The sequence below is a fragment of a genome, unplaced genomic scaffold, assembly GCF_019419815.1.
Source record: "Pyrus x bretschneideri cultivar Hongxiangsu unplaced genomic scaffold, Pyrus_bretschneideri_v1 Contig16, whole genome shotgun sequence".
In the NCBI taxonomy this organism is placed as follows: domain Eukaryota; kingdom Viridiplantae; phylum Streptophyta; class Magnoliopsida; order Rosales; family Rosaceae; genus Pyrus; species Pyrus x bretschneideri.
In genome coordinates this window covers 5763227-5778291 of record NW_025999457.1, presented here as the reverse complement: position 1 = coordinate 5778291, position 15065 = coordinate 5763227, and positions in this window count along the sequence as shown.

The window sequence follows — 15065 nt, the reverse complement described above, 5'->3', positions numbered from 1 at the left end:
ATTCATATCACATTCCGACCCGGGCTCCACCACATCTTGGGTCCAGCTCTGCCGTAGCACGATATTGTCTGCTTTGGGTCTCGACCACACCCTCACGGTTTTATTTTTGGGAACTCACACGAGAACTTCTCAATGGGTCACCCATCATGGGAATGCTCTCGCCTGAACTCGCTTAACTTCAGAGTTCCGATGGAACCCGAAGCCAGTGAGTCCCCAAAAGACCTCGTGCTATATAGAGGTGGGCATGTACATATAAGGCATAGATGATCCACTCCCCTGGGCGATGTGGGATCTAATAATCCACCCCCCTTAAAGGTCCGACGTCATCGTCAGCACACTCGCACCGAACGACAGAGTGGCTTTGATACCAAATTGTCAAATCCCGGCGTGGGATGTGGTGGGGGCCTGGGCCAGGATGTGACAATTTAGCCATGACTGACAACAAGATTGACATTTCTATAGATGTTGAAAACAACCATGTATCACCATCTTTCTCTATGTGGTGTCTGTTTCATGAGCATATGTGTCTGCTACCATACCGTTTCATAGGAATCTTTCTATAGGCTTCATGGAGTGCATAGAACACTAGTAATCAAATTGGGTTTGTTCGAAAACATTATTGTTTGGTGATAACTTATGTATCGCGGCGAAGAAGGGAGAGGTAAGAACAGTTGTAAGGCTGCTTGAGACAGGTGCGACAATCAATGGACAAAGACCTACATGGGTGGACTTATCTGCATAGAGCATGTTTCAAAGGAAAGATAGTCATTCGAACACAGCTTGAAAAGGGTGTGGATATAGATGCTAAAGATGAGGACGGATACACCACTGTGCAGCGAAGTCGAGACATCCGATATGATTAAGATGTTGGTTAAGAAAATAGCTGATGCTAAAGCTCAAACTAACAAAGGTGTGACTGCACTGCAGATTGCTGAGTCTTTGCACTACGTTGGGATTACTAGGATACTTATTCATAGAGGTGTAGCAAAAGATAATAGTAATATGACACATATCTTGACCCAGGCCTTAGTTTCATTTGGGAAAATATCTATAGGACTAGAGAAGGAGGTAATATGAAGAAGAAGAAATCGACTTGAGCTAGGGCTCTTCGTGGGAGCTTCAATCATTCGATGCCATTGGTTGTTTAGCTAGTAAAGCTGGAGCTAATATTGGTGCATTGGTATTTTGAGCTCACAATGACGCTGTTTTTTATTGAAAGTATATGCAGAAGAAGTTGTTGACTCATTCTTAGGTAATATGTTCATTCTAAATTAAAACACCTAAATACGTATATTTTGTTATTAAAACAAACTTGATGTGTATCAAAATTGATTGTAATTCCTTATATATGCTAATAAGTGGATGTATTGTATTGTACATTTGTCACTTGATCTACAACATACGTCATTGTAAGGAATGAGATATTAGTCAACAAAATTTTGCAGTATATATTGCTTGTTTAAATCCCTAATACATATTGTAATTATTCGGCTACGAATCTTATAAGCCGGCAATAAAATATCATCATTTACCAGATTACAGGTGAAATGATACTTGATCTCTTTTGGGAGGGAAAAGAGATTATAGAGAAATTCTCAATAACATCTCCTTGTGAATACTAGTTTAGTACATGAAATTTTAAGAATGTACATGTTAAAGACTTGAAGCTTATTTTTGTCTTCCACTCAAAAATCATTCTCAAGGGGTCTTGAGCGGTAAGTTTCGTGCATTGATACACAAATTGAGGTCCATGGGTGTCAAGAAATGCTTCAATATTTTAATCATTTTCAAGATCCATGATATCATTAGTGACTACATTCTCTAGCCCTCGAAGTTGCTTAAATTGATCCACACGCCCCTAGTATTTTGAGTACAAGTTTTTCACTTTAATATCACTGCTCGTTTGACTCTTTTTGTGCCAAAGGTAGAAACTGGTGGCATATGGTGATCTTCACACAAATGTACCTACAATACACAAAGTCATTAATCAATTTAGAGTTATCAAATAAGATAAAATAAATATACATGTAAAAAGAAAAAACATATCTTATACCTGGATAAAATGATGATCTTCAGTTAGATAACCAATGGCAACCTCACATAGGTCAGTATGACTTGATTGAGATGATGACTCTAGAGAGCATGGAAGAAACGTAATGCATTGTGTCATGCTCAAGTGTATCAAAACCACGTTATAACATGTAGCAATAATATGCCCTATATCTGGCATGGTCAACCAACTATACTCTGGTGCAAAACCATCTTCAAAATAATCAAGTGCTTGCTCAATCTCTGCATACCTGTCGTTCCTTACAAAACACTCCTGAAAAAAGAGAAGAAATTTGACGTAGTTGATGTAGTAAATCTCTTCAGTACCTTACGCCATCCAAAATACTCATCTTCTAAACTCCAAAAAATTGAAATCAAACGAACAAAAAATTCATAAATTGAGTCATACCTTGGTTAGAGGATTCAAAACTTCAAAATCACCATCCATTAATGAAAAAACTTGTTTTTCTCTATGAGAGTTATTAGGGCTTTAGCCGGAATGGATAAACAAAGAGTGATCGTAGGGTTTAATTATAGTGTTTGGGTTTATTGATAAATTTGAGTTTTATTATTAATTTCATTTTGTACTTAATGGTAATTATGCAATAGGGTAAAATAAACAATTAACATTTAAAATTTAAGTTGGGTGTAAAAAGAGATTACATGGGTTTAAGTAATATAAATGATTATTAATTTATTAATATTTAATTAATTTTTAATCCGAAGAGTGGGCCTCGCACTTGCCACTTCATCATTTAACAATCAAATTGATAGAAAATTTAACAAATGCCTAACATTGCAACGAATTCGTAAGAAGATGTGTGAGATTGCAATGTTTAAAACATGAGGTATGAGATTGTGGTGCGACCTATAGTTGAGGTGGTTTTGTGTAATTACCCTAAAAACTTCAAACTGATTTCAGATCCGTAACAACTAATTTATGCAAAATCTGTTTTACAATCCATGCACTTCTGCAAGATTAGTTTCATAGTTTTACGTAATTCTGCAAGATCGGTTTCAAAATTCCAACACTTATGCAATATAAGTTTCAAAATTCAAGCATTTCTGCAAGATCATTTCCAAAACTCATGCACTTATGCAAGATCAGTTGCAAAACTCCAGCATTTCTATCAAATCAGTTTCAAAATTCTTGCATCCAAATCATCAAAACTAAAAAAAAAAAAAAAAAAAAAAAAAAAAAAAAAAACTATAATAAAAAATCTTAATGGTTCTCATAAAAAATAAAAAAATAAAACTCATAAATCTAGGGAACAATGCGAAAAAAGAAGTTAGGTGAGAGAGAAGTATGGAGAAGTACGCAAGAGAAAGGAAGAGGAATGAGAAGAGAGAAAATGAGAGAATACTGAAGAAAAAAAAAAAGAAAAGATAAATAAGGAGATAGAAATCCATCTCCAAACATAGAGGGGTAAAGTTGTAAATGCAAAGAATTAAAAAAAAAAAAACAACTATGACATCACATAGATAAGTTTTGTCCTTCTATGAAATAAATAAAAAAATTTGTCTCTCTTCATTAACACACCCCAACTCGGAATATCCACCTGGATTCCGAATCGAGCTGTGTTAGCTGACACCAGAAGGGTGACAAAGCTATAAAGTGCCTAAATGTAAAAGTGCGCTTATGAGTGGGAATGAACTCATTTCACACGTGATGTCAGAGCATAAGTAAAGTATAGTAAAGTAGAATGAGAATTATACCATCGTAGGTACTCTACTATACCAACTTTTGCCAAGATTCCTTGTTGACACAGAAGCTCTGCCACTAAAACCTAGATGGGAGAAAAACAAGGGTGAGTGGGCCTAAAAATAAAACTTTGTAAAAACTTTTTTAAAACATAACAACCCCTCGCCGTAAAATAAGTATAGTTTACAAAACATAGCATACTACGTATAGAATTATAATACTTATCGTAAACAGTAACATCTCGAAAGTGCAAAACTTCACAATATTTCATAAATAAACCATAGTGTACGACAACCACAATAACTCACCTAAACGAATAGGTGCTTATCGATATATGTTGACACATGAGTTCATATAGAGGCATTCTGACATGAACATGACTGGGTGTAATATTGATTTACGCTCTAGTACTACAATCACATGAAGACTGGTCTAATTGCTATAGTAATCTAGGACATGACTGGCACCTACAATGTATCCAAAGTGAGCGTACGGTGCAATGTGAAAATACACGTGAAGATTGGCCCTGGCCTGGGCGAGTATTAACACTAATGTAGCACACAATGAGCATATAACGTAAATATGATCATGCCACAATAATTCAACAATTCTAGTCAATATAATACCATTCCTAGCCGTAAATATAATTAAGGCATCCCCTACAATCTGCTTACCTATGCATCCTATAAGATTATTCATAATTTCCTAACAATACGACATTTCCTTATAACCGTTAATTTAATTATGGCAATCATGTAGAAAATTCATTATTAAATATATATGTGAAAACTAAAAAATATATATATACTATATAAAAGAAAAGACCCACTCACGAATACTTGCGAGGTCGTAGCCCTTCGAACTAGGAAAGCCGAAGTCTCTGATAGTAATCACACCTAAGCATAATATTGGGTTCCGTCAGTAAAACTCAACTAAAACAATTAAATTTGGGAAAACGGATTTGGAATCAGGGCGTCGAAATATGCTAAGAAGGGTCCTAGGCAATTTTTGTAAAAAGTCAACGGTCAACCCTAAAAAATCAACCGAGCCGCTGAGACGGTCAACTACGTTAAAACTTTGGAACTTCACTAAATAGATGTCAAAAATAGACCCGGGACATCAAAATTAGCCTAGGAGAGGTCCCGACGAAAACACAAAAAAGTCAACATAAGGAATATTCCAAGAATATTCTTTCTTCTTCCTCACTACTCGAGTCGCTGAAGCCACCGCTGGCAGCCGGGAACATTGTTGGAATCTAACCTTTTTTTTTTCACCGAAAACCCACCGAAACTGGGCTTATTAGCTGGATTTCTAGAGAATTTTCAAATGGCTATAACTCTCTCATTTCTTAACCAAAATCAATCCATAATATATCAAAACGAAGCCAGAGAATAGTAGAACAAGATTATACCTTTTGGAGTTCAAAAAGTGGTCAGAGATGGCCAGAAAATGCTTGCAAAGGCACAGAGGTTGCTGAAAATTGGAGAAAATTCAAGTGGTTATAACTTCTTCCATACTCAACGAAATTGGGTGATTCAAAAATGAAAATCATACCTCTCAATGAGACTAAAAGAATGGTCCTTTCTCAATGCTAACTCGCCATGAATTGACCAAAAAATAGCCAGAAAGGTCACGGTCTGATTGAGATTCGATCCCGATGATCCGAAAAGAATTTCAAGGTGAGGTCGGGTGTTCTGACCTCATGGTGCTCTTGGTTTGGATGGTGGTGGTTGGAAAATTGGTGCACCGTGTGTGCACAATGAGTAGAGAAAAGGGAGTATAAGAGAGAGAAAGAGTGCCAAGAGAAATATGAGTATGTGAGAAAAGGGACACTTAGCAAGAGAGAAGTGGAGAGTTTAGTGTGGGTGTGGACCCCATAGGCCAGAAGATCATTAAAATATCCCACCAGAAAATATTAAAATAATAAAGGACCAAAATTCAAAAATACAAATACTAAGTACCCTCACGTTCGTATTTCTATAATATCTTCATCGTAACTCCGAATTTGATTCCAATTATGCCTACACGCTCGTACCATCGAGTACTTTGAAAATATAGTAAAATCATAGCTCATATGTGTCATGAAATGATGGTGAGGATTATAATCTTCTGATTTAATGAGGATTACTCTTTCAAGATCTCTATATGTGAAATCCCGTCACCGGATTTCACTATTTAAAATTACGTATCTCGTATTTCGTATTCATATTCGTACTTTTGACGCTTTTGTATTTACGGTGTTTAGTTTTTTTATGAGTAAAAGGACCAAAACGCCCTTAATGGACTAAACGGAATTTTTTTAGGACGTATTTGATTTGCATATATTTTCCTACTTTTCTTACGTATTTGGATAGTACTCATTGATACGAGCATGTGAGCGTAAACGGAACGCAATTTGGAGTTACAACGAAGAAGTTATAAACGAGCAAAAAAAAGGACAAAATGGTCATTTGACCATTATCTGGAAGGCTCCAGATTTTTTGGAGCAAAGATCTGATGCCACGTGTGTGGCTGTGATGAAAATGAGATGAGAGAAAATAAGAAGAGGGGAGAGAGGCCAGTCAATCAGGATAGGGGATAGGAAGGAGCAAATCAGAAATGAAAGTAAGGTGGCAAAGGAGAGAAAGGAAGGAACGCAGGACCCGGACCTCTTCCTCCTGACTCATGCATCGTTACCTGACCCATTTCCTCCATATTTTCCAATGGTTTTCCGTTAGATGTCCGACAAATTAGACCGATCTACCATGCCCAATCATCATCTCGCCACTCCTTCTTCCATTTCCACCCAAACTAGACAAAATTTGGTCGTAAATTGGTGAAGAACCGTCGGTGGGTGTAACGGGTTCGTGTGATAATTCCTCAAATCCTAAAGCTAACTCGTTCAATTACCACCACCAAAGTAATCATCTAGAAGCTAGGAACAAAGCCCAAACAGGTTTGGGGGTAGTGGAACACCGGAGGTGACGGATCGAAGCTCACCCTTTTTAGGGTTTCCGGCGGGTTTGAGAGAAATTGGAGCTTTCCTGACCAAATTGGCCTTAGTCATAGGTATGAAACTTGTTTCACTCATCAATATCTTCATTTTGGTGAAATTTGGTAATTTTTAAAGTTAGGTGAAATTTTCCAGCGAGTTGGGTCTGTCAGCCGCTGCGTGGCTGCGGTGCATGGGCCGAGACCCCACCTGCCCTTCCTAGGCTAAGTTGGATACCTCAATTCTATATGTGACGTACGATTGACGAAATCTTGTCATGTGAACATAGTTTTGTTAGAGACCACCACTTGGTCATTATATGAATTAATGATTCGACAGTTGGATCGATATGAAAATTTAATACGTAATAGTATGGAATATTTGAAGATAGTAGGAATTGACAGATCAAGAATCCGACGTACAGATCTTCCCGTATTGAATTTCTAAGTTTGTAAAACTTAACGTCGACTGCCACTTAATTTTAGCAATTGGCGGAGATCCAGCCGTTGTATCATTCCGAAACTTTAGGATATTGTCCTAGAAGATTACTGAGACTCTTGAGAAGTTATGGATCAGAAATCTAATAGGCAGGAACTTCCAGATTAGATTACTAGGGTTGTGGACCCTACCCTCGATCTTGATCGACAATTGACTTTTTAGTCAACTAGTCCAAGTTATTCTAGCATGTCATTTATCTTAAAGTGTTGTTAAGAACTCATGGAGCTTAGTGGGCTCATTGTGTTGACGTGTGTCTCGATTTACGTACTAGTGACTATAATATATGTGATTTTTATTGAATTGTTATTTTTATACTTAGCCATCGTTCTATGTTTCTTAATTGTGATTTGACTGTGGATAGGAAACATTTATGAAATGTGATTTGACGTGCATGTTTGAAATATGGTTTCTGTTGTATGATTGGCATGATGTGATGAAATATGAGGGTTAGTAGTAGACCATTAACCCATTGTCATGGGGTTTGTTGCTTCAACACTTGTTTCACATCTTGTTTCCTTATTTCACTTCTTATTTCGTTCAGCTCTTCTAAATTGTGTACTTGGTTCATGTATTGTTTCTTCGAGCGTTGTTATACTTCTTGGACTTCCGCTTGGTTCCATTGAGTGATTCATTCGGTTCCTTGGTTCGTCTGGATTCCATTGAATGGTCTGGAATCCTTTGTACTCCGCGATTCTGTTAAGTGGTCTGGAATCGTACCCAGCTTGGATTTTGTTAAGTGGTCTGATATCCATTGTACTCTATGATTCCGTTGAGTGGTCTGGAATCGTATCCACTCGGATTCCGTTGAGAGGTCCGGAATCCCTTCTACTTCACGATTTCGTTGAGTGGTTCGGAATCGTATCCTGGTTTGGATTCTGTTTCCAGAATCCCATTTGGTATTTTGGTTCCGTTAAGTGGTTCGAAAGCCGATGTTGATGGATTTTGTTTAGTGGTCTGAAATCACATCACTTGACTTTTTGGTTCTTGGATTTCATTTGAGACAACTTCAGAGATGTAGGCTTCTGCTGAACCGTGTCGCTATAGCCCTACATTTCAATGTATTGTATGTGTTATTGATTGCTGTAATTATTGAATGGTGTTGGAAAACATATGTGTATGTGAATGGTAAGATGACTAGAGAATATTATTGTGCTTCGTTGAATGTTCCTTAAGATGTTGCATGCCTGAATCGTGGTATTATGTTGGGACATAGTGGTTTATGTGATGAATGTTTGAGTGTAGTGAATGAAGAACTACGAATAGCTTGATCCTTGTTTAGGGTATGTAGGCAGTCTAACGAGGAGGTTAGATGCAGGCATAATGTATACAAAAAATTACTACGCAATTGGATTGTGAGAGAGTGTGAATGGCACGTATCCCAGATACGGGGTATGATAGAAGTACGGGTATTTGGTGACGTCACGCTTCGATCCTGGACTACATACATAATTTCTAGATCGAGGTGTGACACTATAAATACCCTAGCTTGGGTATTTACTAAGGGATCTCTCTCTAACCATCTCTCTTATGATCCCCACTACATACATATTTTCTACACGTTGTTCGTCTACACATAGACTAGGAGAAACATCTCTTTCATGCCTAAGCCAAGGTATTTTCGCTAAGGATGGTTCAAGATAGCACACATCACACCACTTCTTCCTTGTAACTATATTGTCATTAATTCACCAACCATGTGATATGTAGGCAATTCAATATGGATTCAATCACACCCCCCCCCACCCCCACCCCCAATCAACCCCATTCACCCCTCGCCGGAGTTCATGGGTGATTTCGTTCAACTATTATCTCCGTCTGTGGATGTACGCGAATTTGGTTCAAATAATTGATGCTTTCATTAAGTGAAGAATCATATTTCACCAACCAATGATGTCTACCATGAGCAACAACAATAGCTAGGGCAATAGCCACCATTGTTTCATGATTGGTTGAAGGATCACAAAGCTCATACAATGGTAGGAACCTGTCCGATGATGATGTTGCTGTAAAAAATCGCATAAACTATAAGCGTCCTAGGGTGACATGCACATACCTCTATAGATAAAGATTTCATCATTTATCTTTTACAATTATGTTTCTTATTTATTCTTTATTATATTCTTGCTGGCAACAATAGTGGTGGGTAACTACGGCGGTGGTGTAAGGTTAGTGTTTCTAGTGGTTGGTGGTGGCAGTAACTTTATTCTCCAAGGGATAAGATGTGTGTCAAAGTATAAATATGTCATCTTCAAAAACTAATGAGGGTATTACAGGAATTGAAAACATACACTAAAGATGAACTTCGCTTTTTATTAAAGCGACTTTTAAAAACAACCTATAATCTACTTTTAAAAGTTGTTGTCTAGAGGCAATTGCTTTTAAAATGAGCAGGATGTTTATTTTTATCATTCTTTTTACTGCTTAACTAAAAAAAAGCAATTTTTGTTGAAAAAAAAAAAAATTAAATGAGGCCTATGTTGGCTTGCTTGGCTTCCACTTCTCAAATAAATGTGCATCTCAACATACAGGTTTGCTTCACTTTCTTGTTTTTTTCCTAACCCTTTGGTGTTTTTCAACTTGTTTAACAGGTTTAGACCTTTTAGGTTTGGCATTAGAGGGCTCATGTTTATGTTCCGCTTGTTTTATTGTGTATTTTTTTTTAGAGGGATAAGGTTTGTGTCCCTCTTTTTTTATGCATATTTTATTGTCTTTTTGTCGTAATATGAGGGATACAATTTAAGTCCATTCAAACTCAGTGTAATTTATATTTTGAATTCACTAAAATTTCTCTCGCACTATCGAAGTTTTTTAAAAGAAAAACAAAATCGCACAACTTAAACGACCATCATCCTTACTAACAACAATATGAAACCCACAAAATTAAACTTATAAGCATGACATCACACCATCGGGTTCTAGGATCTTTAATATATTGGATATTTTATTTTTATTTGTTTGCTTTCGGCACAAGTATGTTTGGGGCAGCTTTATGTAAATATGGGTTGTGTGTGGATGATTGGCGATAGTTTATAAATGGCTCAAAATTGTTTTTTCAGGTTCTGTTGTTTCTATAATTTCATAGAGAATCAACAAGAATTGGATGCCCATTTTTTCCTTTTTACTGCAACAATCTCATGGGGAAATTCAATCCAAAACCTCCATTTTTCAAAAGATTCAATACGGAATCTCAGGTACATAGATACAAGCTTGTAACCTTGCGGTCTGTTGCAAATATTTTTGAAAGTTATCTCAAGTTTAATAGCTTGGCCCCGGACCTGCTGTATCCTCTCTCCAGGCTAACTCGTGACCCGCTCTCTTTAAAATATCCTTCAAACATATTGTATAGAGAAAATGGGGAACATGAAATATTAGAAGGACACAAGCACCTGGATATCCTACATGACAGCCACAAATGCGAGCATTTCTCTCAGTTCACTTTTAAATGCACTCACCCAACTAATTACAAGAGGTTTTGTAGTGGAAAGCAAATGAAGTTTCAGAACTCTTGATTCGAGCTTGAACTTTCAACAATTTATCTTTTAGAATCACCAATTCTGATTTGGCTTATGATTTGACTTATCGGTCAAAAGTATGATGTCGTCTCATATGGTACGAACTGTTAGCCAATCAATATGTGGTAGGATTTATTCATACAAAAGCACTCACCCGCCTTGTTACGTGTAAGATTTTCCAAACCAACACAACTTGTTCACGGTCGTGTTAGAGTCACAAATATAAAAAGTAGACCTATAATTATTCAATGATTAGCTCATACAATATATTAAGAAATGGAAATAATAATTTTCTCCAAATAAGACTAGATAGTGGATTTGTCAAACTTATGTTACTTGTTTTTTACGCTAATCTCACTTGAATATCATTCGGGTTAGTGATTCACTACGTATGTACGTATTCATTTTGGCAGTTCATATCGTGTTCGTGTTCTTGGTAAATAACTATCAATTAACCCTTATCCATCGGCTAGCTAGCTTCCTGTCGACCTCGAGTCGTGTTAAAAGTTTCCACTGACCATACTAATACGAATGAGAATAATGTTTAGTATATTCTTGAAAACTTGTGGCTTCCAGCTGAATAAATATAAACCTCAAAAGATGTTGATAAAATATCACCGGTAGATATTGTCTTTCAGACCAATGAAACAGTACAGCTTTTTTCTTACGTTCAAAGATTTAGTGCCTTTCCATCACTCATGCACGTAACTAGCTTTGTTGTTACGTAATCAATTGACCACTGACCAGTGCACATGCCCTGCCCATCGGAAAAACAAAGACCCCCCATGCCAGCTGATTGGTTGATGGTACAACGATGGCCCTACTAGGTCAAATCCTAGATCAGTAAGAGCACGCCACGTGCAAATGGCCTAAATGGTTAGTTGAAAGAGGACAAGATGCTAATCAAAATAAATCATAGAGGAAAGGATAAACGATAGAAGGTTGTCAAGAGTTGGGCATTTTAGCCAGCATTTTTGGAGTGTTTTTTCAGACTAATTACTATATATGTTGTGACTAGTGGTGCATGCAACTAGGACGAAGGCCAAACAAGCAACAAGAGGATGATCATGATCAGCCGGATTTTCACCTGACACCTGTATACCCCAATCCCCTCACGTCTGCAATCCTGCTAGCCAGCGGGATAGAGGTATGGACAATTTTTGAAGGGGTGGCTCTAGTGTACTTGACTTTTATGGTTTAGGGATTAGTGTTTGTGTGGTCAGAAAGAACCATAGGTTGAAACCCTTTGTCTTGTCTCAAGTCTCTGTGTGGCACTGTATGAATCAGTCCATCGATGGGTGTGGTGTTGATATGGAGGGGCGGCATTGAGGCGTTTCTTTTCCTACAGTCAGTTATAATCGTTTGAGTCAGTTAAATACATACAACTTACGTGACTCTACACAGCATAAAATAGTTTGTGCGCATAATTGCAACTATGTGTTATGTCTTTCAATACATGAAATATGTCATAGTATAAAGAGTATATACATAATTATGATATTCATATATATCGAGGCAGAATTTTAATTTTTTGTAGCCAGTTATATACGACTATGTGTTATGTCTCTCATCATACAACTTATATATGATGAGAGATAAATACAAGACTAATAAGATTTAAAGAGTTGCTTCATAAAAGAACTTTACCTAAAGAGTCAGCCTTCTTACAAATTGAGATTAGCATTGCTCACTTACCATATCTATCTTTTTGCCTTAACCATCTTATTTTCTGCTGAGGTAAAAGATGAACGCCTTTAGACAAATGAAGGAAAATAGAGAGAGAGAGAGAGAGAGAGAGAGAGAGAGAGAGAGAGAGAGAGAGAGAAAATATTAATGTACCGAGAAAAAAACAATGGGGAAAGAAAGGGAGGTAATGAGAGTGATGGGTGAGGGACAAACGAAATAATGTGTGGAATGACGGGTACCTAAAAATGACTGGCAACAAAACAAAAAAAAAAGGAAACCTAAACAAAAATTTAAAAGCAATTTCGAAATAGGATTAACTATCAAATTGTTATTTCGCATTCTCTTTTTGTATCCTTTTTATTGATTTTAATTAAACAAACAAAAATGAATGGTTGTATTCAGTAGAGATTTTGAAGAATTACCTAGCTATAAAGTTTCATGGAGCTTTAACATAAATGTTTTCTTGGTCATGAAGGGTGGAGTTTTGTACGCATGCTTTTAATTTTATTCTCAATTTGGATATCAAATTCAAATGTGAATGATCATGAATCATTGTTCATCAAGTGATCAAGAGAACGAGCTTAGAGTTTTAAGGCTCGTTTGGGAAATGCCTTTGTATAATTGAAACCACTTTTAGAGAAAATGGTTTGGGTTCCAAAAGCACTTAAAGTCCTTGCAAGAAGCACCAATTATGTACTTCTTGCATGAAGCCTTTAAGTGCCTTTTTTAGATTAACTTGCATTTTTACTAAGATTGATTTCAAAATCATTTTCTTTAAAAGCGTTTTTAGTCGATTAAAAGCGCTAAACGAGCATGAATTTGGAGTGAATTCTCTCGAAAGCTTAGAGGGAGTGCTCGATTTGTGGAATACTTAAAAATATTATATCAAATACCTCCAAATTCACCTAAACCCTCACTTTTTAAAAGGGGTGTGCTATCCATGCATCTTTTTTTTACTTTTCACACACACCTTGTTAATTTCTGTCATTTAATTTTTTTTTAATTCATTTAATCCGACGGCCGCAAATTAAGAAAGTGTGCGGATAGCACATCCCTTTTAAAATTCTTTGAAATCAAATCCTTTTGAATGCGTCTGAACCTTTAAAAACTCCTTAATTGAATACACGCCAATTTTGTAAGAGTTTTATAAACTCAATTGAAATCCTAATTCAGTATCCTTTGAGGTTGTAATTAGAATCTTTAAAAATACTAATTTAAATACTAATTGAACTGAAGTTTAAAAAACTATTTGAAAATTCTAATTGAATGCATTCATATTTTTGTGCACTTTTACAAACTCAGTTTTTTAAACCCTTTAAAAGAAAATCCTAATTAAATGTACCAAGAAATCTATAGACTTTTAATAAGCTCTCTTTTTAAAATCCCTTAAAACAAATCCTAATCGATCATGCAGGCGGATTTTTAAAATTTCGTTTAAAATTCTAATTGAATATACTCAAATTTTTATGAAATGTTTGTAAACTCTCTTGAATTCTACTTGAACTAACCTTCATGCACGTGCTCACACACGTGCAGAAGGCATTGTTTGAATCACGACGTGCTACGCACAATTTACACATTTTAAATGTATTTATATGCATAAATTGACAAAAGGAAAGTCAAATATTTCAAGTAAATGAATAATCTTAGATCATACTAGAAGAAACCCCTTATAAACCAATTAAAGCAGCTAAATTCACATAATAAAATCGGTCTCTATAGAATTTACATTAAGAATAGAGAAAATAATATTTAATAAACAATTGATTAAATCACATTATTACTAGCTCATTGTAAGGCTAAGCCCACCCCCTTCCCCCTTAGTGTAGATAATATCGTTTGTTAAAAAAAAAACAATCATTTGACAACTAATTTAATCACATTATTATCCGTGTGCGAAATATCTTTTTTATAACCGGTATTACACGCCTCTTAAGATGTTTTGAATGTGTTTAAAAATAGAGAAAATAATATTTAATAAACAACTGATTAAATCATATTGTTGCTAGCCTATTGTGAGGCTTAGCGCACCCCCTCCCCTTATGTGACATCCCACATCGCCCAGGGGAGTGATCCTTATATGTATATTCTCATCCCTACCTAGCACGAGGCCTTATGGGAGCTCACTAGCTTCGGGTTCCGTAGGAACTCCGAAGTTAAGCGAGAAGGAGGCCAGAGCAATCTCATGATGGGTGACCCAGTGGGAAGTTGCTCGTGAGTTCCCAAAAACAAAACCGTGAGGGAATGGTAAGCCCAAAGCGGACAATATCGTGCTACGGTGGTGGAGCAGGCCTGTGAAGTGATCCGCCCCGGGCCGGGATGTGACAATTTGGTATCAGAGCCTAACCCTGGCCGCGTGTGTGCCGACGAGGACGTCGAGCCCCTAAAGGGGGTGGATTGTGACATCCCACATCGCCCAGGGGAGTGATCCTTATATGTATATTCCTATCCCTACTTAGCGCGAGGCCTTTTGGGAGCTCACTGGCTTCGGGTTCCGTAGGAACTCCGAAGTTAAGCGAGAAGAGGGCAGTGTGACATCCCACATCGCCTAGGGGAGTGATCCTTATATGTATATTCTCATCCCTACCTAGCACGAGGCCTTTTGGGAGCTCACTAGCTTCGGGTTCCGTAGGAACTACGAAGTTAA